This window comes from Macrobrachium rosenbergii, chromosome 10 (assembly GCF_040412425.1).
Source record: "Macrobrachium rosenbergii isolate ZJJX-2024 chromosome 10, ASM4041242v1, whole genome shotgun sequence".
Taxonomy (NCBI): domain Eukaryota; kingdom Metazoa; phylum Arthropoda; class Malacostraca; order Decapoda; family Palaemonidae; genus Macrobrachium; species Macrobrachium rosenbergii.
The window spans coordinates 41269027-41296526 of record NC_089750.1 but is presented as its reverse complement, the minus strand read 5'-3'; the positions used below and the strand labels follow the sequence as shown (position 1 = coordinate 41296526).

The 27500-nt window shown below is 36.9% G+C and overlaps 1 protein-coding gene and 1 long non-coding RNA gene across 8 annotated transcripts in view; both read right to left on the bottom strand.

Annotated features, from left to right (window-relative positions):
- Positions 1 to 27500, bottom strand: part of LOC136842602 (unconventional myosin-XVIIIa-like) — a 1295621-nt gene that overhangs the window by 945837 nt on the left and 322284 nt on the right. The window lies entirely within an intron of this gene.
- Positions 18906 to 27500, bottom strand: part of LOC136842601 (uncharacterized) — a 9267-nt gene continuing 672 nt past the window's right edge. Inside the window, exons 1-2 of the long non-coding RNA XR_010854279.1 lie at positions 20815 to 27500; positions 18906 to 20630 (exon numbers count right to left, since the gene is read on the bottom strand). The exon at positions 20815 to 27500 is cut by the window's right edge and continues 672 nt beyond it. This is a non-coding gene — a long non-coding RNA (uncharacterized lncRNA). The remainder of the gene's footprint in view (positions 20631 to 20814) is intronic.

The window sequence follows — 27500 nt, the reverse complement described above, 5'->3', positions numbered from 1 at the left end:
TATATATATATATGACTACCGATTTTGTTTCATAACTATTCACAAGATACTCCAAGTACAGTACACACACGTGCATACTTAATAAACTATATTTACATTTCATTCATTCCCACATAGTTTAATTTAGATTTAAATTTACAGTTTTTGCAGCTTATTTGCCATTTTCCTAGTGGATGTAATTTCTCTGTTTGAAATGTGTAGCCTGAAAAATGTACAGCAACGAACAAAGAAGTTATTACATTACAGTATTCAGCAAAGGGGTAAAGTGCCCAGTATCGGTAGACAGCTTTTTGATAGCGCCACTACCGGGTTTTTAGTCCTTTTTCGCCAAGATAACATTTGAACATACTTTTCATAGTTTTTAATTGTTCCGAAAATGTCTCTCCCTCTTTTCTGCCTGTTGTTCTTATCCATGTTTCCCCTGTTGGCGAATATGTACCAAGGAACCCTTATTCAGAAAATTTATGAACAATAAAACCTCCAAAGTATTCTAGACCTTATATAGCTTCTCCCAAATCACTGGACCTTAGGTCTGTGGCGGATGTGCTGTCGTTTTCTTCCACAACAGAATCCCATTTATGTGGTAAGCAAAGTAACATTGCTGATAGGCTTATTTTATTGTCATCAACAGGGAGATAAGAAAAAACCAGACAATACATTACTGCCTTCACAACTGCCATCAGTACCATAATTTGATCTCATGAGGATGTGATCTAACCCGATGCTTAATTGACACGGGATGGTACTGGTAACATGCTCCCATTGTCGCAAACAAGCAAAGAAATATTCTAGACCGTCCTGATTTAGCCTGCAAGTTAATATATATGAACATTAAATTTTGTCTTCACCATGTCAAGCAATTTAGGCAGTTTTTTTTTTTTTTGTCCCCGGGTCCCTCATGGATGATACGGCATCAATCAAGCTATCCAATACTTAGTTTTGTGTTTGCAAGTTCAACCCACATGCATTTCTTGTCAGTTTCTCATCGTAAGGGACTCAAGAATTAAATAAGCCAAACCAGGCATCAGTTATGGATACGATATCCTGGTGAAAAACTACCTTTCAGACATGGGTAGATAATAGGAAGAAATGTTAGATAAACCCATAAGTCAAATATGGTGAATAGTATTAAGTAAAAATGTTTTCCTGCCAATAACCATTTGTAAACAATGAGAAGTCAGTAGCCTGATCTGGGATAAACAAGGTCGAGAGGTACCTATGACGTCATATCTGGGATGCGCAGGTAGCGACAAATCATGTGTCTCCCGTGGCTTGACCTCCTTTTCTCGGGCATTGCTTATCCTTATCCCTACCACAAGCACCCAGAAGCAAGAGCCTATTCTGGGAAAAGGCTGACTTATCTACAATATACCGTTATTTGAGGAGTCAATAACACTAGATTCTGGACATTTATATAATTCATTCACATGAATAGATGCTAAATCCTCCTTATCCCAATCTGTGATCAAAACAGCTCAATGTATGATTGATTGATTAATTGAGAGTTATCTGGCATCACAACTACCAGGGTCACCAACGCCGAATACTAAGTGTGATCTTTTCATTTTTATAGTATGTTATAAAAATTAAAATTAAAATTCTGCTACAAAGAACTACATATAAATTTTATTAAAAAGGAAAAACAAAAAGAAAACTAGCTAAAATAAATAAATAAATATATAAAATTCTGCTAAAAAGAACTATTAATAGATTTTATCAGATAAACAGTATAACTTTAGAAAAAAAAAAAAAAAAATATATATATATATATATATATATATATATATATATATATATATATATATATATATATATATATATATATATATATATATATATATATATACTAAGACAGCACAGCTGTCAAATATATTTGAGAAGACCAGCTTCTTTGATAAAAGAGATAACATTATTAATACACATACTTTCTCCCAACAATTTTGCCATGTTATAATTACCACCTGCTTCACTGCTATTTGATAAAAATGATTCCTAAGTTCCACCAGACTGGGACACTCAACCAGCAAATGCCTAACAGTCAGTGGAACCAAGCAATCGTCACAGAAGGGCTCATTCTCCCCATTCATCATAAAGCCGTGAGTTAAACGTGTATGGCCAATACGTAATCTACACAATACAACCTCCCACTTCCTTGGCATTAGGTCATATTTCCAAGGGTGTGTCTGACTAGTGATTTCTTTCATTTTATTGGGGCCTACTCTGTCCCACTGAAGTGCCCATAATTGCTGGATGGATTTCCATATAATATGGAATGCATCACGATATGGAACAGGACATTTTCTGGGTATCAGAATTTGTGCTGCTGATTTGGCTAGCTGGTCTGCCTTTTCATTTCCTGATATGTTCACATGGGCAGGAACCCAACAAAAAAAAACAATGCTTCCTCTACAATGGTGCAAGAAGATCCACTGCAAGATCTTCAACACTAAGGGATGATCAGTATTGAAGACTTCCAGGGACTCTAAGGCACTTTTAGAGTCACAAAATATTGTGTAGCCAGACACTGGGAATATTGCAATATGTTCCAGTGCTACTAAGATGCCATACAGCTCAGCTGTAAAGTTTGAAGCAACTGAAGGAAGCGCACCTCTTCAGTTAAAAGATTCACTAAAAACTCCATAACCAACGCCAGCATTGGATTTGGAACCATCGGTAAATATAAATCTTGTATTCATATGCTCTGAAGCATGCTCTAAAAATATTGCCCTCATTTCCTCATCAGATTTATCCTCTTTGCTCCACTGAAGTACCTGCAGAATTTCACAGCAGGTACCTTCCAGACAGGAGTAATGGGATACACACAAGGAAGTACGGGGATTTTTCCAATATTTGTATCCTCTAAAATCTTTTTAATTCTATAGCTAAAAGGAGTAGGATACCTTGGATGATTTTCATAAAAACTGATATATATTTATTTGAAAAAGAAATTCAGGCATTAAGAGTGATGGAAAGGATAACTTTTAAGGAAGCAAGAGAGAGAGCAAAAGCTAAGATTGTAAGACCTGGTCTAAGTTTTGCCTCAGTAGTAGCAAAACCTAGAAACCAACAGAAAGAGACAAATAAAGTAATAAGAAGCACAAAGGTAGAGTCAAAAAAAGAATCGCTGAAAAGACGCCTAACAGATTCATCAGAATCTATTGACGATGGTAATGCGAAGACAAGGTTCAGTAGAACCAACAAGGAAGACGTCAACTTAGAGCTAAGAAAAATTGAAGTGTCAGTTGAGACACACCCTCCACCATCTGCCTCTTTGGAGGCGAGGCCAGCACTCGCTGGCCCGGTGCCAGCTTCTGTTGGTGCCAACTCCTCTTTGGAGGACAAACCAGCAGATGCTGGTCCCCCAGCGCCAGTCCTTGCTGGTGCTTCTGCCTCTTTAAAGGCAGAGCTGGCTACTGCCAGCAATAGCAAGACAGTTGAGGAGGTCTCTTTAGAGAACACCTCTGCTCTCTCCGTCCCGATTGAGACAGAGAGAAAAGAAACAAAAAAACCGCTCAGTGTCAAAGACACTGAAGGAAAGGATGTTGGCTCTTTCAAGGTGGTTATTCCCCCCAAGAAGCCAACAAAACTGCCCATTAAATTGTCCTCCCCAAATAGAAAAAAGAACCCTCCCAATCTTGTAAAAAGGAACCATACTGATGGTCCCAGACAGAAATAAATTCACTTCTATAATTCAGTGGAACTGTCAGGGACTCCGAGCAAAGTATGAGGAAGTGAAGATTTTGCTCTATGAGCATTCTCCTGTTGGGGTATGTTTGCAAGAGATCATGCTAGGTGAATATACCCCTTGTCCTAGGGAATATATTCACTTCAGAACTGAATTTGATTTGGAAGTGGGAAATCACGGTGGATCCCTCATCTACATCCGTCGAGATACTCCACACTACAAAGTAAAACTTCAGAACTGAATTTGATTTGGAAGTGGGAAATCACGGTGGATCCCTCATCTACATCCGTCGAGATACTCCACACTACAAAGTAAAACTAAACACTCCACTTCAAGCTGTGGCTGTACGGATTAATTTAAGAAGGCAGTATACCATATGTTCCCTTTACATTCCACCCAATAGTCATGTCTCCCGAGAGGACTTAATATCCTTAATGTGGCAGCTACCAGAGCCATTTCTTCTTCTTGGTGACTTCAACAGCAGACATCCATTGTGGGGAGATGTAACATCAAACCAAAAGGGAATATGATGGCATCTATCGTAGAAAATGAAGATATAGGCCTTCTTAATACTGGAGAACCTACCCATTATCACATTCAGACTGGTACTGTCTCCTGCATTGACCTTTCAATTTGTAGCTCTAATTGCAGTGTTGATTTTAGTTGGAGAACAAGTGGTGACTGGCATACCAGTGACCATTCTCCAATTATAATCAGCACCAATGATGATCCACCTATCCCAAGATCACCACGATGGTGCTTAGAGAAAGCAAATTGGAAAAAATTCAAGATTTGAGCGAGCTGGAAGGGGATGCCAAAGATTTCCCAAGTGTAGATGATGCCATCGATCTCCTCAATGGAACTTTCCATACTGCTGGCTTACATTCAATTCCTCGAACTAAAGGACTTTTCAGGAGACGGCCAGTTCCATGGTGGTCAGAAGAATTAAGGCTGCTCAATGTATGATTTAAATTTGTTATTCATTGTAATCATTTTGAATATAAATCATCCTTTAGTCATAATCAAATTTCAGTTCTCTTGCTCAATTTACGTATTCACGGTCAGATGTGCAGAACAAGTGTCACGCTGTTTTCAGACCTTGGTTTACCCTATCTGACCTGGTGTATGGAAGATGTGGCAAGGTGTCTGCCTCATCTACACAATACTCCAACTCTGGTCAAGGTTTCATGAATCAAACCTGGGAAGAGTGACAACGTCTGAAACATACATGTTTGTAGTCACTTTGGTTTGATAACTGATGGGATTTTGTTTTTGAGATGATTCTGTGACAGCCGAAGCATGCCCAACACCATGAACTCCATTTATATATAAAAGTGTAGGTTCGTATTCGTGTTGGAACAACTAAAAATGCAAAAATTATATAAATTTGTATATGAAGAAATTAAAAACTGTCACAAAAGTGAGTTGCATATCCTAATCTCTCAAAAACAATACCGTCACTGTTTACATTTACTACTCACAATCAACACAAGCCTGGATTAACATTATTATTAAAAAGTTTAACCAGACCACTGAGCTGACTATCAGCTCTCATAGGGCTGGCCCAAAGGATTAGGATGAAATGACAAGTCTAGGCTAGAAGCCTAGCATTGGGACCAAATAGGTCACTCGCTAATGATGAGTGAACGAAAATGAAAATGAAATTAAAAGCTGTAAAAATGCATATGCTTTCATACTGGTCCACACTCACACAATAAATACATTTATACTCATGTTTCCAAATATACTCATTAAAAAGGTATATTAAAATTCAAAATAAATTAAAATCATAAAATTTACTTGTTTTAAAATTCATTATACTGATTGATTGATTTTTTTATATTTTATCAATTAACTCAAGAGCTTCTCATGAACATTAAAATGGCTACTACTGAAAATGTTGAAGATTCCGACAAAATTTCTTTTATTGCTCTATTTCCAAAATTTGATAATCGCTGCAGGTTATATTTTGGCCATTCACACAGTACATGCTTAACTGTTATCAACACATTGCAATCTGGGCATTTGGGAGGAGGGCCACATGGACTATTCATTAAGTGTCCATGTGCCAAACGAGTATGGCCTATTTGATGACGCGTCAGAATAACTTGTGTATGTGTCTCTCTCTTTGATACGAAGAACTCCATTTTCCGACACTGGATTTTACCTGTTTTAATTTATTATTTTCATGTTCTTCGTTCCATATATTTTGCCATTACTTACAATGACTGTTTTTATATATCTTGTATAGCCACTAATAAGGATGTCTACATTTGCTCTTGTCATTCGGACCACTTCTTTAGATGCTTTATCAGCCTCTTCATTTCCCTTAATCCTACATGGTCAGGGATCCAACATATTTCAATATTTTTCCCCTATTATACAATTTATGGAGTGAAAACTATATGTTGTACAATATTATGTTTTTGATTACTGTATAGCTTTGAATGACCTCTATAGCACTTCTGGAGTCGCTATAAATCACAAAATTATTACATGAGGCTTCTCTAATTATTTTTATGGCTGATACTATTGCACATAACTCAGATGTAAATACTGAGGCATTATCTAGTAGCCTGGATTAACAATGTGTACACTTATACACCAATGGAATATAAACAATTTCTTCTTTTAACAGGCTTTTTTCCCATTTGTATGGGGTAAGCACGATGCCTTCTTTTTGAAGGACTTTGATTAATGCAATACAAACGACTTCTTCTTCTTCTTCTAATGGGCTATTTTCCCATATGTATGGGGTAAGCACGATGCCTTCTATTTGAGGACTTTGATTAATGCAATATAAAAGACTTCTTCTTTTAACGTGCTTTTTTCCCATTTGTGTGGGGTATGCATGATGCCTTCTTTTTGAAGGACTCTGATTAATGCAATATAAACGACTACTTCTTCTACTTCTTTTAACGGGCTTTTTTCCCATTTGTATGGGGTACGCACGATGCCTTCTTTTTGAAGGACTTTGATTAATGCAATATAAATGACTTCTTCTTCTTCTTCTTTTAACAGGCTTTTTCCCATTTGTATGGGGTAAGCACAATGCCTTCTTTTTGAAGGACTTTGATTAATGCAATATAAACGACTTCTTCTTTTTCTTTTAACGGGCTTTTTTCCCATTTGCATGGGGTAAGCACGATGCATGCTTTTTGAAGGACTTTGATTAATACAATATAAACGACTTCTTCTTCTTTTTCTTTTAACGGGCTTTTTTCCCATTTGTATGGGGTAAGCATGATGCCTGCTTTTTGAAGGACTTTGATTGATGCAATATAAACAACTTCTTCTTTTAACTGGCTTTTTTTCCCATTAGTATGGGGTAATAACGATGCCTTCTTTTTGAAGGATGGATGTATGGATGGATGGATGGATGTATGATATTTAGGGCAAAAGCCCAGGCACTGGGGCCAACAAGGCCATTCAGCGCCGTAATGGAAAGAAAATAAATTATGTTAAAGTTATGAATTCATGAAGGAAATTATTAATAAATAAAATGAAGTGATGTGACCAATAAATAAGGGTATGAAGTTTAATGAATGATGTGCTATATACATAAAAAAAATTAATGTCATTAAAATTCTACGTGATGTAATACATTATTAAATAAAATTAAATATCGTTAAAAATTTTAATACACTTTAAAAAAGAGATGATAGCAGAAATATCTGTTTCATCTCCCAAAATATCAGACAGGGATTTACCCTGAAAATATCTCTCTCTTTGGTTAAAATATCTGGGGCAGACCACCAGAATGTGCTCCACTGTTAGTGTCTCGTCACAGTAAGCACACTCTGGAGGGCTGCTTCCTTCAAAAATAAACTGATTGGTCAGACGAGTGTGCCCAATCCTTAATCTGGTTAAAATAACCTCTGTTCGTCTGTCAATATTTCCATATTTCTTATTATTGGCAAGAAGAGGAGAAGTCCACCTTTCTTGCCATTTACTTAAAACATAAGATCTAATGGGACCTTTTAGGTCTGTATGACACACTTTTCTGAAAGTGGTTTCTGATAACTCGCGTGAGAAGGGACCCAACAGAAAGAGACTGATTTACGTCGACAATGTATACGAAAAAGCCACTCCTGAACTTTTTGAATTAATGGATGAAAGCCATTAAATTTTTTAACAGCTTCTAAGGTGCTTCTAGAGTCTGAGTATATGACAAAATTAGAGTCACTACTTTGAAAAACTAAATCTAGGGCAGAGACTACGGCTGTTAATTCGGCAGTAAATATTGATGCAGAGTCAGGTAATTTAGCTGTGTACGCTGTATCACCATAACAGCGCAACCAGCACCACTATCTGACTTTGATCCATCTGTATAGATTTTTGTAAAATTAGTATGGGTAACATCGTGCTCTAAGAATTTTCCCCTAATCTCTTCTTCAGTGCTGTCGTTTTTGTTAAACAGTTTCTTACATACTGATGCTTCTGGGATAAGCCATGGAGGATTTACAGGATATTCTACTTCCAGGACTTTCTGGGATTTAAGATGATTATTCCTAACATCCTCATTCAGTCGAATTTGGAATGGTTTAGAAGCTCTTGTACCAGAAAAACTTCGAGAGTCTGTTTCCTTTAGTGCTTGAAAGGAGGGATTTTTTGGGAGCACTTTTCATTCTAGCCATGTATCGCAACCCTAGCTCTTGCCTTCTTAGATCAAGGGGAAAATGATCTGTGTCGACATATATGATTTCAACAGGCGAAGTTCTAAAAGCCCCTGAACATATTCTCAACCCCATTTTGTGTACAACATCCAGTTCCTTTAGCTTGGTTTTACAGGCTGAGGAATAAATTTGACAGCCATAGTCTAGCTTAGATTGACACAGAGAGTCATATAGCCTCAGAAGGGATTTCTTACCAGCCCCCCAACTAAATCCAGAAACAACCTTTAAAATATTCATAGACTGTTTAACATTAAACTTTAAGCCATTTATGTGGCTAGCCCATGAAAATTTATGGTCAATAGTCATCCCCAGAAATTTAACTTCACTCTCGTAAGGAAGGATGGACCCTTTTAAACTAAGTGTGGGAACCTCTTCCACACGCGCCGGCACCTGCAACTGTTTTGAATTTGAAACACTGCAACTGTTTTGGAAGAGGAGAATTTGAAACCATTCTCATCAGCCCACTTAGTAATAGCATTAATAGACCTTTGCAAATGTTTACATACAAACAAGGAATCATATCCCGTGCAGTATATTGCAAGGTCATCGACAAAAAGCGAGCATTTAACAGGGGGTGAGATTTTTTCAACCACACTATTTATTGCCACTGAAAAAAGTGTTACACTTAAAACGCTTCCTTGGGGAACCCCTTCCTCCTGCATAAAAGGTTGGGAGAAGGAGTTTCCCACTCTTACCTTAAAAAGTCTGCCTGTTAAAATGGAATATATAAATCTGATCATTCTTCCACATATGCCCATCATGTGCAATTGTTTCATGATGCCAATTCTCCAGGTAGTGACATATGCAAATATGCCAATGGTCTGACACTGTTTGGCGAATCCTTGCTGGATTTGGCTGGTCAGCCTCAGCAGGGGATCAAGGGTGGAGCGGTTTTTTCTGAAACCAAATTGAAATTGCAACAGTAATCCTTTGGTTTCCAGGTGCCAAACTAGTCTAGTATTTATCAATTTCTCCATCAGCTTACATACACAGCTGGTAAGAGCTATTGGTCTATAGCTGGTGGCTCGGGAAGCATCTTTATTAGGCTTTTTAATAGGGACAATTATGGATCTTTTCAAGTCCTTGGGTAAAATTCCAGTTTCCCATATTTTGTTTAATAATCTTCAGTAAATATTTTTTGGCATCATCTGGGAGGTGTTTGAGCGTTTCATATATGATTGTATCCTCACCTGGAGCTGTGGATTCACTTGAGGAGAGTGCTCACGAAGTTCTCTTAGGGAAAATTTGTAGTTGTATGGTTCAGATTTTCCCGAATCAAACTTCAGACACATTTCAGAATTCCTAATTCTTTGAAATTCTGGAGAATAATTGTTAGGGCTGGAAACTTTAGAAAATTGTTTTCCTAGCTCATTGGCAACTTCAGTGGGCTCTGTGATTAGAGTGTCATTTATTTTTAATGAGGGTAATGGTGACGCAACAAATTTTCCACTCAGTTTCCTTATTTTGCGCCACACCACTCTTAGTGGGGTCTTGGAGTTTATTCCATTAATATAGTAAAGCCAACATTCTCTTTGGCTTTCTTATAGAAGCACCGCTGCTTGGCTAAAGCACATTTGTAGATTAATTTAGACTGAGGGGAGCCACTAGTTTTGTAACACCTGTAGCACTTCCTAGTCACTTTTCTCAGAATACCACGTCTTATTCCACCAGGGAACTGCAGGTCTACGAGGTTTGCCTTTTGTTTTTGGAATGAGGCTTCAGCACTCTTCAAAGTAGATTCAATAAAGTAATCATAGGCATATAGATGAGAATGAAAGGACTCAAACTCCCTATCTAGATTGACACCCTTACTGAATTTATCCCAATCTGCGTCCTCTACCCTCCATTTAGGTAAAACTTCAGATGGAGCATTCAGAGCATACTTCAAATGGATCGGGTAGTGATCACTTCCATTTAAATCTTCATTAACAGACCAATTAAAATCAAGGTGGATACTAGTTCAAGAAATACTAAGGTCCAGTGCAGAGAAATGATTATCGTGAATGTTGTGGAAAGTCATTGACCCATTATTATATAGGGTAACATCATTCCTGTCAATAAGGTCTTCGATTAATTTCCCTTTACTATCTAAAAACCGACTTCCCCAAAGGGGGTTGTGGGCATTAAAATCACCTAGCAGAAGTAAAGGAGCTGGAAGTTGGTAAATTAACGACTGAATATCTCCAATGTTAAAAGCAAGGTCTGGTGGAAGGTATAAGGAGCAGACTGTTATCCTCTTTTCCAAAATGACTGAAATAGCGACAGCTTGTAGTGTTGTATTTAATTGTATTGTGGAGTGCTGTAGAGATTTATTAATAATAATTGCAGCACCTCCATGGGCACGATCACTAGTTGGGGGATATGATTTAAATATTGAATAATTTAGTCTAGGATTATAAGCAGAGTTGCCTAACCTTGTTTCCTGTAAGCATATAATCCCTGGATTGAATTCATGCATTAAAGCTTTAAGGTCTTCTGTACGGGCTCTGAGACCTTTACAGTTCCACTAAAGGATATCGAGCAAGAATGCTAAGGTGGTAAAATGTGCTACTTCCCACTCCTTGGAGGGGATGTACTGTTCCTAGGGTGGAGTGGGAAATTCTCCTTTATAAGAGATTGTTTTCTTAATCCCTATTCATCTGAATTGGAGTTCAGGGTCTTTGGTTGATCTTCATATTTTTTATTATGAACCTGATGTTCAGAATTACTACTGTGGTTCTGTGCACCACTAATCCTATTTGTCTTAGGGCGGCAAGACTGAATTGAACTCAGATTTTTTGTTCTGAATCTACTTTTGGAACCACCTTTCTAGGAGGAGAGATCTCTTCCAAAACACTGAACCCATTTGAAGTTTTTATTATAAAGTTATCATTATTTGGGGAAGTATTTCTTGTGCGCTTCTTGGTAGTTGCAACTGTAGTTTTATTATTATTTTTGTTTGTGGCTGTGGCGATTGATGGCTCTGAACTAGTTCTATCTAATTGGGATTGTTCCTTTAGCTTATTTTTGTTTGAAGTATTTTCAGAACATTTTCCTGAATCATTAGTTGATTTTGGCACCCTTATTTTTGGAGATGAATCGACAGCTGTGGATGTGGTGGAAGATAAATTTTCTGTGCTTTTGGCAGTACAATTTTTGGCATTGGACTCCAAAGCACTTGCCGAAGAAAGTTTATGACCAGTTTGGAGAACGTCATTATTATTTATAGTTCGAGAAATACCAGGTTTGTGATATCTGCTATCAGACACAATTATTGGTGGCCTTACATTGCTGGAAGTTTTCATAAGTTTTATTACAGAAGCATACATAGTGTTGGCACTTTTGTTTGCCCCCATTACTGTGCACTTTGCTTCACTAATGCTGATATGTTCGTTATCTGCCACTGCCAACACATCTTGTTCAAATTTATATCTGGGACAAGCCCTAGAATTTGGAGTGTGGTCACCCTTACAAAGAAAACAGTATCGGGCTGCTTCGCAACCATCAAAATTATCGTGCTACACAGGACATCTTTTATTGTTATCACAAGAGTTTTGAATGTGGCCATATTCAAAGCATTTGCGACACTGTCTTTTATATTTTTTAACCTGCATCCTCTCATGGCCAACAATGATGGTATCAGGTAGGTAATTGGAGGAGAAGGTTAAAAGGATAGCTGCATCACCACCCAGTTTTTTCACATGAGATACACAAGGAGGACATCGATGGAGAATCTCCTCCTCTTTAAAAACACGCAAATCTTTTTAGTAAACTACTCCTTTCAGTGTGTTAAAGAATCTGTGAGATGAAATAGATTCAATATTTCCACTTTCAGGAGGTTTAAAGTTAGATAGCAGAACAGCTTGAGTCTCGTTACCAGCTTTTATTAGAAGGTTCTTTCCACAGCGTTTTAAATTTCCTATGGGAATGGAACCAACCTTGCTCTCAATGCATTCAGCGGCTTTTATTAAATTTTTCCCTCCCTCCTTCTAGATAGCACATGCCATAAAGGGGGAGGAAGAGCTCTGGTACATGGGGCTGGTCCATGTTCTTCAGTCTTTGGAATATAGTAAAGTCAAATGGCTCATCATTCAAGTTTTTCACTGAAAACACTTTCGTGCTGAGAACTGAGTCATTTAGAATGTGGCCATGGAGTCTTTGTTGTGCCTCACTTGCTTCCAAGGGAGAGGAAAATTTAACAAAATCAGAAAATGACTGCTTATCTTTTTCAAGGATTAATTTAATTCTTTCCACTTTGCCAAATTGTTTTACTACACTGTATAAACATTCATAATCTAATGACAAGCTTACGTTAGTGCAATAAAGGACCCTATTATTTGAATCAAATCCACCAGATTTATTAACACCCTGGTGTCTCAGTGTTTGGTTCTGTCCAACAGCCAAGCTCGTATCCATGTTCATGCCAGAAGTCGTTGCCAGTGCCGTTAAGTCGTCGGATCCAGGGGAGGGAGAACTAATAGCCAAATCCATAAATTTAAACCAGTCCACATGCAAATTCCAAAAGGTGCACACCCGACACCCAAGAGCCCCCGCACAAACCCCGACAGCATATCAAAAAGGGCAAACTGGGCAGCTCTACTACCCAGCTTCCCAGCACCAACACACTCCCAAAGCCCGCAAAGAGACCCCAAGATGCCAAGCATGCACACCATCAGACCACCACATACAAACTGGTTCATCCACCCACCCAAAACTGCTTGGTTATATCAAGAAAGTATCGTAGATCAGTCAGGTATTCGCATTCTCCACCAATGGCACAAGTGAGAGTTGACTCCCAACAGTCCACCCCATACCCTACCCTTTCAGGATAGCATGAGTACGCTTGCAGTGGCCAAGGTATAAGCCAATCTGCCTGCTGGGAGTTCTGCCCCCACTAATGGGGACTGACTCCCCACTTTAACCGTACTGGTGGGCTTCCGGACAAAAGCCAGGAGTCCCACCCCCAAAAAACCAGCCCCCCATGGATTCCGATGGGCTGATCCCCAGAAATGGTTCAGCCCTCAAGATAGCAATGGGAAAAATCCCATCACCATCTCTTAGGTCCAAACTATCTCAGGTGGCGACTCAACCACCACAACTCCCACAATTAGCTTCGAATGCGAACCCCTTCCAAAAAAACAATCCCTTCTCAGACTCACCTGAGCAGTAAATTTTGCAAATGTGGAAATGTCCACGCCATTTAAACCAAAAACTATGTAGGATGATTCGTCAGGACCCGGGCCCAAAGGCCAGGGTCCCTTAGCCCCCTCACCTCGTCAAGGCATCCTACTCGAGGGGCTTCTTTTTGAGGGACTTTGATTAATGCAATATAAACGACTTCTTCTTCTTCTTCTTTTAACGGGCTTTTTTCCCATTTGTATGGGGTAAGCACGATGCCTTCTTTTTGAAGGACTTTGATTAATGCAATATAAACGACTTCTTCTTCTTTTTCTTTTAACGGGTTTTTTTCCCATTTGTATGGGGTAAGCACGATGCCTGCTTTTTGAAGGACTTTGATTAATGCAATATAAATGACTTCTTCTTCTTTTAAAGGGCTTTTTTCCCATTTGTATGGGGTACGCACAATGCCTTCTTTTTGAAGGACTTTGATTAATGCAATATAAACGACTTCTTCTTTTAACGGGCTTTTTTCCCATTTGTATGGGGTAAGCACGATGCCTTCTTTTTGAAGGACTTTGATTAATGCAATATAAACGACTTCTTCTTCTTTTAACAGGCTTTTTTCCCATTTGTATGGGGTAGGCACGATGCCTTCTTTTTCAAGGACTTTGATTAATGCAATATAAACTACTACTTTTTCTTCTTTTAAGGGCTTTTTTCCCATTTGTATGGGTAACCACAATGCCTTCTTTTGAAGGACTTTGATTAATGCAATATAAACGACTTCTTCTTTTTTTAACAGGCTTTTTTCCCATTTGTATGGGGTAAAGCAAGATGCCTTCTTTTTGAAGGACTTTGATGAATGCAATATAAACGACTTCTTCTTCTTTTAAAGGGCTTTTTTCCACTTGTATGGGGTAAGCACGATGCCTTCTTTTTGAAGGACTTAGATTAATGCAATATCAACGACTTCTTTTTTTTTAATGGTTTTTTCCCATTTGTATGGGGTAAAATGATGCCTTCTTTTTGAAGGACTTTGATTAATGCAATATAAACGACTTCTTTTTCTTCTTTTCTTTTTAACGGGCTTTTTCCCATTTGTATGGGGTAAGCACGATGCCTTCTTTTTGAAGGACTTTGATTAATGCAATATAAACGACTTCTTTTTCTTCTTCTTCTTTTAACGGGCTTTTTCCCCATTTGTATGGGGTAAGCACGATGCCTTCTTTTTGAAGGACTTTGATTAATGCAATATAAATGACTTCTTTTTCTTCTTCTTCTTTTAACGGGCTTTTTCCCCATTTGTATGGGGTAAGCCATTTGATGCCTTCTTTTTGAAGGACTCTGATTAATGCAATATAAACGATTTCTGTTTCTTTTAACAGGGTTTTTTCCCATTTGTGTGGGGTAGGCACGATGCCTTCTTTTTCAAAGACTTTGATTAATGCAATATATACGAATCCTTCTTCTTCTTCTTCTTTTAACAGGCGTTTTTCCCATTTGTATGGGGTAAGCACGATGCCTTCTTTATGAAGAACTTTCATTAATGCAATGTAAACGACTTCTTCTTTTAAAGTACATTTTTCCCATTTGCGTGGGGTAAGCAAGATGCCTTCTTTTTGAAGGACTCTGATTATTGCAATATAAACGATTTCTTCTTCTTTTAACGGGCTTTTTTCCCATTTGTATGGGGTAAGCACGATGCCTTCTTTTTGAAGGACTTTGATGAATGCAATATAAACGACTTCTTCTTCTTTTAACAGGTTTTTTCCCATTTGTATGGGGTATGCATGATGCCTTCTTTTTGAAGGACTTTGATTACTGCAATATAAACGACTTCTTCTTCTTTTAACGGGCTTTTTTCCCATTTGTATGGGGTAAGCACGATGCCTTCTTTTTGAAGGACTTTGATGAATGCAATATAAACGACTTCTTCTTCTTTTAACGGGCTTTTTTCCCATTTGTATGGGGTAAGCACAATGCCTTCTTTTTGAAGGACTTTGATTAATGCAATATAAACGACTTCTTCTTTTAACGGGTTTTTTTGTATTTGTATGGGGTTTTAACGATGCCTTTTTGAAGGACTTTGATGAATGCAATATAAACGACTTCTTCTTCTTTTAAAGGGCTTTTTTCCCATTTGTATGGGGTAAGACCAATGCCTTCTTTTTAAAGGACTTAGATTAATGCAATATCAACGACTTCTTCTTTTTTTAACGGGTATTTTCCCATTTGTATGGGTAAGCACGATGCCTTCTTTTTGAAGGACTTTGATTAATGCAATATAAATGACTTCTTTTTCTTCTTCTTCTTTTAACGGGCTTTTTCCCCATTTGTATGGGGTAAGCACGATGCCTTCTTTTTGAAGGACTTTGATTAATGCAATATAAACGACTTCTTCTTCATCTTCTTCTTTTAACAGGCTTTTTTCCCATTTGTATGGGGTAAGCACGATGCCTTCTTTTTGAAGGACTCTGATTAATGCAATATAAACGATTTCTGTTCCTTATAACAGGCTTTTTTCCCATTTGTGTGGGGTAGGCACGATGCCTTCTTTTTCAAAGACTTTGATTAATGCAATATATACGAATTCTTCTTCTTCTTCTTCTTTTAACGGGCTTTTTTCCCATTTGTATGGGGTAAGCATGATGCCTTCTTTTTGAAGGACTCAGATTAACGCAATATAAACGAATACTTCTTCTACATCTTTTAACAGGCTTTTTTTCCATTTGTATGGGGTAAGCACGCTGCCTTCTTTCTGAAGGACTTTGGTTAATGCAATATAAATGACGACTTCTTCTTCGTCTTCTTTTAACAGGTTTTTTTCCCATTTGTATGGGGTAAGCACAATGCCTTCTTTTTGAAGGACTTTGATTAATGCAATATAGGCTAAAAGACTTCTTCTTCTTCTTTTAACGAGATTTTTTCCCATTTGTATGGGGTAAGCACGATGCCTTCTTTTTGAAGGATTTTGATTAATGCAATATAAACGAATTATTCTTCTTCTTCTTCTAATGGGCTTTTTTCCCATTTGTATGGGGTAAGCACAATGCCTTCTTTCTGAAGGACTTTGATTAATGCAATGTAAATAACTTCTTCTTCTTTTAACGTGCTTTTTTCCCATTTGTATGGGGGAAGCAAGATGCCTTCTTTTTGAAGGACTTTGATTATTGCAATATAACAACTTCCTCTTCTTTTAAAGTGCTTTTTTCCCATTGGTATGGGGTAAGCACGATGTCTTCTTTTTGAAGGCCTTAGATTAATGCAATATCAACGACTTCTTCTTCTTCTTTTTTTAACGGGTATTTTCCCATTTCTATGGGTAAGCACGATGCCTTCTTTTTGAAGGACTTTGATTAATGCAATATCAATGACTTCTTCTTCTTCTTCTTTTATCGAGCTTTTTTCTCATTTGCATGGGCTAAGCATGATGCCTTCTTTCAGAAGGACTTTGATTAATACAATATAAACGGCTTCTTCTTCTTCTTTTAAAGCGTTTTTTTCCCATTTGTATGGTTTAAGCAAGATGCCTCCTTTTTGAAAGACTGATTAATGCAATATACACTTCTTATTTTAACGAGTTTTTCCCATTTGTATGGGGTAAACACCATGCCTTCTTTTTGAAGGACTTTGATTAATGCAATATAAACGACTTCAACTTCTTTTAAAGTGCTTTTTTCCCGTTTGTATGGAGTAAGCACGATGCTTTTTTTTTTTTTTAAGGGCTTTGATTAATGCAATATGAACAACTTCTTCTTTTAAAGTGCTCTTTTCCCATTTGTATGGGGTAAGCACGATGCCTTCTTTTTGAAGGCCTTTGATTAATGCATTATCAACATCTTCTTCTTCTCCTTCTTCTTGTAACAGGCTTTTTTCCCATTTGTATGGGGTAAGCACGATGCTTTATTTTTTTTTGAAGGACTTTGATTAATGCATTATCAACATCATCATCATCTCTTAACAGGCTTTTTTTCCCATTTGTATGGGGTAAGTACGATGCCTTCTTTTTGAAGGACTTTGATTAATGCAATATAAACGACTTCTTCTTCTTCTTTTAACTGCATTTTTCCCATTTGTATGGGGTATGCACGATGCCTTCTTTTTGAAGGACTTTGATTAATGCAATGTAGGCTAAACGACTTCGTCGTCTTCTTCTTCTTTTAACGTGCTTTCTTCCCATTTGGATGGGGTAAGCACGATGCCTTCTTTTTGAAGGACTTTGATTAATGCAATATAAACGACTTCTTCTTCTGTTAACGGGCTTTTTTCCCATTTGTATTGGGTAATCACGAAGCCTTCATTTTGAAGGACTTGATTAATGCAATATAAACGACTTCTTCTTTTAACATGCTTTTTCCCATTTGTATGGGGTAAGCATGATGCCTTCTTTTTGAAGGACTGTCATTAATGCAATATCAACGATGTCTTCTTCTTTTTTAAACAGGCTTTTTACCTATTTATATGGGGTAAGCACGATGCCTTCTTTTTGAGGGACTTTGATTAATGCAATATCAATGACTTCTTCTTTTAACGGGCTTTTTTCCCATTTGTATAGGGTAAGCACGATGGCTTCTTTTTGAAGCAATTTGATTAATGCAATATCAATGACTTCCTCTTCTTTTATCGGGCTTTTTTCCCATTTGTATGGGGTAAGCATGATGCCTTCTTTTTGAAGGGCTTTGATTAATGCAACATAAACGACTTCTTCTTCTTCTAACGGGCTTTTTTCTCATTTGTATGGGGTAAGCATGATGCCTTCTTTTTGAAGGGCTTTGATTAATGCAATATAAACGACTTCTTCTTCTTCTTATTTTAACGGGCTTTTTTCCCATTTGTATGTGGTAAGCACAATGCCTTCTTTTTGAAGGACTTTTATTAACGCAATATAAACGACTTATTCTTCTTCTTTTAATGGGCTTTTTTCCCCATTTGTATAGGATAAGCACAATGCCTTCTTTTTTGAAGGACTTTGATTAATGCAATATAAACGACTTCTTCTTTTTATGGGTTTTTTCCCATTTGTATGGGGTAAGAACAATGCCTTCTTTTTGAAGGAGTTTGATTAATGCAATATAAACGGCTTCTTCTTCTTCTTTTATCGGGCTTTCTCCCAATTTGTATGGGATAACCACGATGCCTTCTTTTTGAAGGATTTTGATTAATGCAATACAAACGACTTCTTTTTTTAGCGTTTTTTTTCCCATTTGTATGGGGTAGTCACGACGTCTTCTTTTTGAAGGATTTTGATTAATGCAATATCAACGACTTCTTCTTTTTACGGGTTTTTTCCCATTTGTATGGGGTAAGAACAATGCTTTCTTTTTGAAGGACTTTGATTAATGCAATATAAACGACTTCTTCTTTTAACGGGCTTTTTCCCCATTTGTATGGGATAAGCACGATGCCTTCTTTTTGAAGGACTTTGATTAATGCAATATAAACGACTTCTTCTTTTAATGGGCTTTTTCCCCATTTGTATGGGATAAGCACGATGCCTTCTTTTTGAAGGACTTTGATTAATGCAATATAAACGACTTCTTCTTTTAACAGTTGTTTTTCCCATTTGTATGGGGTATGCACGATGCCTTCTTTTTGAAGGACTTTGATTAATGCAATAAAAACGACTTCTTTTTCTTCTTCTTCTTTTAACGGGCTTTTTCCCCATTTGTATGGGATAAGCATGATGCCTTCTTTTTCAAGGATTTTGATTAATGCAATATAAATGACTTCTTTTTCTTCTTCTTCTTTTAACGGGCTTTTTCCCCATTTCTATGGGATAAGCACGATGCCTTCTTTTTGAAGGATTTTAATTAATGCAATACAAACGACTTCTTCTTCTTCTCACAGGCTTTTTTTCCCATTTGTATGGGGTAGGCACGATACCTTCTTTTTGAAGGATTTTGATTAATGCAATATAAACGACTTCTTCTTTTAACGTTTTTTTTTTTCCAATTTATAAGGTGTAAGCACGATGCCTTCTTTTTGAAGGACTTAGATTAAAGCAATATCAACGACTTCATCTTCTTCTTCTTTTTTTAACGGGCCTTTTTCCCATTTGTATGGGGTAAGCACGATGCCTTCTTGTTAAAGGACTCTGACTAATGCAACATAAACGACTTCTTCTTTTAACGGGGTTTTTCCCATTTGTATGGGGTAAGCACGATGCCTTCTTTTTGAAGGACTTGGTTAAAGCAATATAAACAACTTCTTTGTCTTCTTCTTTTATCAGGCCCTTTTTCCTATTTGAATGGGGTAAGAACAATGCCTTCTTTTTTGAAGGAGTTTGATTAATGCAATATAAACGACTTCTTTTCCTTCTTCTTCTTTTAACGAGCTTTTCTGCCATCTGTATGGGGTAAGCACGATGCCTTCTTTTAAGGACTTTGATTAATGCAATATCAACAAACTTCTTCTTCTCTTTCTTTTAACGGGCTTTTTTCCCATTTGTATGGGGTAAGAATAATGCCTTCCTTTTGAAGGACTTTGATTAATGGAACATAAATGACTTCTTCTTCTTCTTTTAACAGGCATTTTCCCCATTTGTATGGGGTAAGCACGATGGCTTCTTTTTAAAGGACTTTGATTAATGCAATATAAACGAATTCTTCTTCTTCTTTTAACAGGCTTTTTTCCCATTTGTATGGGGTAAGCACGATGCCTTCTTTCTGAAGGACTTTGATTAATGTAATGTAAACGACTTCTTCTTCTTTAAAAGTGCTTTTTTCCCATTTCTATGGAGTAACCAAGATGCCTTCTTTTTGAAGGACTCTGATTATTGCAATATAAATGACTTCTTATCCTTCTTCTTTTAACGGGTTTTTTCCCCATCTATATGGGGTAAGCACGATGCCTTCTTTTTGAAGGACTTAGATTAAAGCAATATCAACAACTTCTTCTTCTTCTTTTTTTAACGGGCTTTTTTCCCATTTGTATGGGGTACGCACAATGCCTTCTTTTTAAAGGACTTGATTAATGCAATATAAACGATTTCTTCTTCTTCTTTTAACGGTCCTTTTTTCATTTGTATGGGGTAAGCACAATGCCTTCTTTTTAAAGGACTTTGATTAATGCAATATAAACGACTTCTTTTAACGGGTATTTTTCCCATTTGTAAGGGGTAAGCACGATGCCTTCTTTTTGAAGGACTTTGATTAATGCAATATAAAAACCTTCTTCTTCTTCTTCTAACAGGCTTTTTCCCACTTGTTTGGGGGTAAGCACGATGCCTTCTTTTGAAGGACTTTGATTAATGCAATATAAACAACTTCTTCTTTTAACGGGCATTTTTCCCATTTGTATGGGGTAAGCACGATGACTTCTTTTGAAGGACTTTGATTAATGCAATATAAAAACCTTCTTCTTCTTCTTTTAACAGGCTTCTTTCCCACTTGTTTGGGGTAAGCACGATGCCTTCTTTTTGAAGGACTTTGATTAATGCAATATAAACGACTTCTTCTTTTTTTAACGGGTATTTTCCCCATTTGTATGGGGTAAGCACGATGCCTTCTTTTTGAAGGACTTTGATTAATGCAATATAAAAACCTTCTTCTTCTTCTTTTAACAGGCTTCTTTCCCACTTGTTTGGGGTAAGCACGATGCCTTCTTTTTGAAGGACTTTGATTAATGCAATATAAACGACTTCTTTTTTTTTTAACGGGCATTTTTCCCATTTGTATGGGGTAAGCACGATGACTTCTTTTTGAAGGACTTTGATTAATGCAATATAAACGACGACGACTTCTTCTTTTAAGAGGATTTTTTTCCCATTTGTATGGGGTAAGCACGATGCCTTCTTTTTGAAGGACTTTGATTAATGCAATATAAACAACTTCTTCTTTTAAGAGGATTTTTTTCCCATTTGTATGGGGTAAGTACGATGCCTTCTTTTTGAAGGACTTTGATTAATGCAATATAAATGACTTCTTCTTCTTTTAAGAGGATTTTTTTCCCATTTGTATGGGGTAAGTACGATGCCTTCTTTTTGAAGGACTTTGATTAATGCAATATAAATGACTTCTTCTTCTTTTAAGAGGATTTTTTTCCCATTTGTATGGGGTAAGCACGATGCCTTCTTTTTGAAGGACTTTGATTAATGCAATATAAACGACTTCTTCCTCTTCTTTTAACTGCATTTTTCCCATTTGTATGGGGTAAGCACGATGTCTTCTTTTTGAAGGGCTTTGATTAAATCAATATAACCGACTTCTTCTTCTTCTTTTTTACGGTTATTTTTCTCATTTGTATGGGGTAAGCACGATGCCTTCTTTTTGAAGGATTTTGATTAATGCAATATAAACGACTTCTTCTTTTAACGGGCTTTTTCCCCATTTGTATGGGATAAGCACGATGCCTTCTTTTTGAAGGACTTTGATTAATGCAATATAAACGACTTCTTCTTTTTTTTTAACGGGCGTTTTTCCCATTTGTATGGAATAAGCACGATGCTTCCTTTTTGAAGGACTCTGATTAATGCAATATGAACTACTTCTGCTTCTTCTTCTTTTAACGGTTTTTTTTCCCATTTGTATGGGGTAAGCACGATGTCTTCTTTTTGAAGGGCTTTGATTAAAGCAATATAAATGACTTCTTCTTCTTCTTCATTTAACGGGCTTTTTCCCATTAGGAGGGGGTAATCACGATGCCTTCTTTTTGAAGGACTTTGATTAATGCAGTATAAACTTCTTCTTTTAACGGGCCTTTTTCCCATTTGTATCGAGTAAGCACGATGCCTTCTTTCTGAAGGACTTTGATTAATGCAATATAAACGACTTCTTCTTCTTCTTCTTTTAGTGGGCTATTTTTTCCCATTTGCATGGTTTAAGCACAATGCCTTCTTTTTGAAGGACTTTGATTAATGCAATATAAACGAATTCTTCTTTTAATGGGCTTTTTTCCCATTTGTATGGGGTAAGCACGATGCCTTCTTTTTGAAGGACTTTGATTAATGCAATATAAACGACTTCTTTTTTTAACGGGCTTTTTTCCCATTTGTATGGGGTAAGGAAGATGCCTTCTTTTTGAAGGATTTTGATTAATGCAATTTAACGACTGTATCTCTCCAATCGACAAAACCTTCGTAATACTCTGCAAAGACTGTTTATGAAACAATTTATGTAATTAATCACCTCTTACTGTAGATCACATGTGAAAACATGTTGAAATAAACTGGAATCAGAGTGCTTTGAAAAAAATCCTTCGGACAGTCATTAGGCAAAACCACTTCCTAATGAGGTACACTAAATTATAAATGTAATAGCAAAAGAGACACAATCTATGTAATTACCAAATATGCGTGTAATAAGCAGAGATCTTTACTCTTAGAAACGGAGCACTTGGAGTTTTTTTTCCTACGGCCAATAACACGTTCATCCCTTGGAAAGACAAAGTGTCCTCACACAACTACTGTACTTGCTCGAACTGCACACTTGAATCAACCCGACTTACCACCGCAGGCAAAAACGCACCACTGTTCTACTGTACTGGCAACTAAAACAACTTCAGTCGTTGCACAAGAAGCCATTCACACGATTCCTGCATTTAAACAAAAGTCAATTCCGGGATCTTGCAAGAACATCCTGATCAGCTGTCTTACGTTCAGATCGTACTCAGAACAATGTCTGAACATTCCATTTCTGAATGCTCGCACCCAGAATGTCAAACATTCTGTTCTTGAATGCAAACAATTCATCATCTATTTAGCATTAGCCTAACTGTTTTTCCTTTATTTTTACAAATAGCCTAGTTTCGCCGATTAAAAAAATGTTCTGTAGCGTGAGGACCAGTTTTTTCGAAATGGGCTATATCGCACTCAAAATATTTCAAGTTTTCTTTTCCATCGCGTATTATATAATTGACTGAATATGGTATGAGGCTAAATGAGGCGCAAATCTCACTGCTTAAAAAAAGATTTTGCACAGCCACCTGCACTTCACTTTCCATACATAAAACGATCACAAAGTGTCATCATCAAATGAAATCCGCCTAAGATGGACTCAAACAGCAGCAATGAAAACAGTAACACCAGTGCAACATCGCTCGGCCGCAAAAAAAAAAAAAAAAAAAAAAAAAAAAAAAAAAAAGTCAATTGGAGATCAGGAATGCGTTACCGGCTGCAAATGTTTTAATTCAAGGTCTTCCTTTAGGGCCTCTTAAGAAGTGAAAGTTAGTTAACATCCCCAAACCGCCTTTCGCTCTTTGTTAGTGTTCTTACGCAACTTCAACATTTCAAAAAATGACTGCTATTTTACGACAAGACCCCAGATGATTTTCAATCTGATAATCAAACTTAAGCTCTTATTCGAAACATTTCTACAGTTAAAAAATATATGTGTGGAACTTAGTATCTTTTATCTACTTACGCAAAACATATGCCGTTTAAATACATATTTCTGAAGAGTGAATTTAAAATATTATACAATTTAAAAGAACCCACCTATCATCAATAACCACCACTCAACGTCTAACCCCTTCTGTTTTAATGTGACGGTGATCAATTAGTATAAGGTGCTTTCTAAGACAGAGGTATTCATGACATTCTATGAACTTTTCGTCCCGACAATCAACAAATGCTGACGGCCAAAGATTTGCCAGCATCACTTCGTTAAGGAAACATAAAACCAACCTCCATAATAATAATAATAATAATAATAATAATAATAATAATAATAATAATAATAATAATGAAAAAATCCAGTGGATTCATTTAAACAAAAAATGCAGGTAGTACATACGCATACAGAACGTTCCTCTCTCTCTCTCTCTCTCTCTCTCTCTCTCTCTCTCTCTCTCTCTCTCTCTCATACACACATACAATGACGCTTTAGACTGACTAAGCTTGAGATGTGACTTAATTGCAACAAAATGGCGTTATAACAATAATGTTTACTAGACGCCGGTTATACCGTTAAAACTATGGATAATTAGTAATAGAAAATTCTTGCATAAAAAGAGTACCATGGTTTAATTAAATTTATACATATTTATAAATACTTCCACGCATAACATCCATTAACTAGAGAAAACTGGAATTTTTTGTAAAAACCTGACTACACAAAATCTTTTAATGGCTACAAGTTTATTAGCTTAACAGTTCTAATTGAACATTTTTCGAGAGAGAGAGAGAGAATTAACAATAGTGGCTTGGAAATATTTCGCCTGAGGTACTTCGTGTTACTCCATGACATGCCATACTTAAGACGGGTCTTTTTACCTCGATTTCTATGAAAGCAAGAAAGGAAAAATAATTCAAGACAGTCTTCAAGAATATGACAATGAAGATTTGGCGTAAAGCGTTACAAATTGGGTTAAAAAACTGTTCAGTTTCAAACCTGTATCATCATGAAATCAAAGGGAAGAGTAAAAATATAATTTATGTAAGATCAAAAGCAACTGTTATTCCCTTCTCTATTTAGCTTATGTTACGAAAGCTCAGTTCCAGGTAATTGTAAGTAACATATTCCAAAGTTTCACTTCATAAGGGCAAAAATGGAGTTGCAGTATGCACACCTTATCTGTGGTGATAAAGAATGTGATATGGATGCATTGGCCCCTTCATGGAACAAAACAAACGTTGGGGACAACCGCTGATAGCCTGAGCCACGGTAGGCCTACGCATGGTAATCCAGTAGCTTTGAAGCAGAGCAACTAGTTTCCTTCCTACGGTTTCACAGTGGATGTTATAATAAATTTACAGCTAAAGGAATATAATGCGAAGCAAATGTATACATATTCCGGCTGCTATTGTAAAATTACAACTTAAAGAGATACCATTCACAACAAAGGATACAGTACTTTACTTCCTTTCTTCAAGTGCTTCAGCGGAAACTCCTTATGGACACGGTAAACAAACTATATACCCAACAGGGCTCCAAAAGGAAATCAGCCAGCACAGAGAGAGAGAGAGAGAGAGTTATAGGAAAATGGAATAAACAAGTAAGTCTGAATGGACAGAAAATCAAACTGATATACCCGAAATTCAGGAGAGGTCAGCAAAGAGCAGGAATGAATTTGCTCCTCGCTATGTTTGTAGATAATAAGACTCCACAACTAGCCTACACTAGGAAAACTACTCCACACTTTATTTGTAGCCAAGAGAAAAGCTCCTAGCAAACTGAGTAGTACTGAACCTGATGACAGAAACAGACACACTATTTGCAGCAGCGACCTGCCTACTGTTACAAGCAAACACGGGTGGGTCAGTTAAAGAAGTGTGGAGTATGTTTGTCATTGTAGTGCATTTTATGCAACAAACACAATGAACTCATTTTACGTCTATGTCACACGAGTTTGAGATGAGAATCAGCACCAAAGACCACACTGGGGAACAGTATTCCTAACAAAGAAGAAGAAGAAGAAGAAAGGTGTCAAGACACTAGATTTAAGAGCTTCATCCCGAAACATTCGAAAACATTTCCGCAAGAGACCAAATTTTTTGAGAAACAGTGGAAGCAATATTACGTATATTTCTCTCAAAAGTAAATTTATCAAAAGTTACACCTAAAATCTTTAGAGCCATAGACTTTCAAAACCGTACCATTTAAATGTAAAACAGGATGCAAGGCAAAAGTGTTTGAATGGAGTAACTGTCGTACTTTGAGTTTGAGAATGGTTAAGCTTCATGCCCCGAAGCCTACTCCACTCATGAATATCAGCCAGATTTCATTTACAGCTTAAAAGATACAATCTGAAGCAAGGTATATATTTTCTGAGAGAGATACTACTGAAACAAGTTCTGAAGTGGAGAGGCTACCAATGGCAGCTATCTCGTGTAATGAAGTGCTGGGAAAGTGTTTTTTCTCTGAAAAGGTCCAACCCAGAAGGATTTCAAAAGTGGTTCTGAAAGATAAGTTCCATATGAAAGTATACACGAACAAGACAGTATTGTGACCACTGGAAGACAAACAATGTTTTTGAATCTGAGCATAATGTATCACCGACTCCACTTCAAAAACTGAATTCATTCGTAAGTTCACTCACATAACAGCTAAAGATCAACTTTACTGCAACCTTCTACAAAAGCAGAAAACTGAAAATTGCACTGTAATGGTTGCAGTCTGCACTACCATCAGATAATTATTCAAACAAGACACACCTTAAATTGCCATTACATGAAGTTAATGGCACATGTATCGCCTCTAACAATCTTTTTACAGAGTATATTTTTAAGAAATCAAGTTTAAGACCTATAACTCAGTCTATGAAACATGCTAAATAGAAAATACTTTTCTACAGTCTATCATTATGCAGATTGCATTGATGTTCTTTCACATAAAAATTTTAGTTCACTCTTTGACTATAGCTACATGCCATTATTTTATTATTATCTTGTTTCTGTGATTGAGAAAGAATGTGTAGGCCTACCTTTCACCTTATCAAATACGTTGATTTTTGTCATTATTAAAAGCACTTCAAAATTCTGAAGTTGGTTAACATGACAGAAACCTTGCATAACAGATGGTGACAGAGCCATGTATTCATGAAGGAGTGGCACTGATATCTGGGTAGCACACAGAATTATTAATGCCATATCTAGGCTATAGGTGAAAAGAAAAGGGGAAAATACCTGTCAAAAGACGGGAAATGTCATTAACAACAGCTAAAGAATGATGAAGCTGAGTGGAGCATTTTTGTGAGGTCTGTACAAAAGATATAATGTGAATAATCTGACTGATATATACACCAAAAACTGAAGAAAACCTATACTGTACAGTATATAGGCTACTGATGAATGAGTCCACAGTATGCCAAGTGGAATCAATAGTAAAGGAACTAAAGGGAAAACACCGGGCGCTGATGGATCACTGCAGATGAGTTGAGCTCAAAATGAAATGTCACCACGTATAATGACTAGACTGATTTGCAGAAAATGTTGTGAAGAAACAAAAACCCGATGATATAAAATTGGAAACTATAGCTATGATAGCTACGTAAGATGACGTGACTGGAAAGTGATAACTACAAGGGCAATGCACGTTGAAAGTACTCAGCATGCTTAACCTTGATTGTCTTGCATAAGAAACTGATGAAACGTAAAAATTATG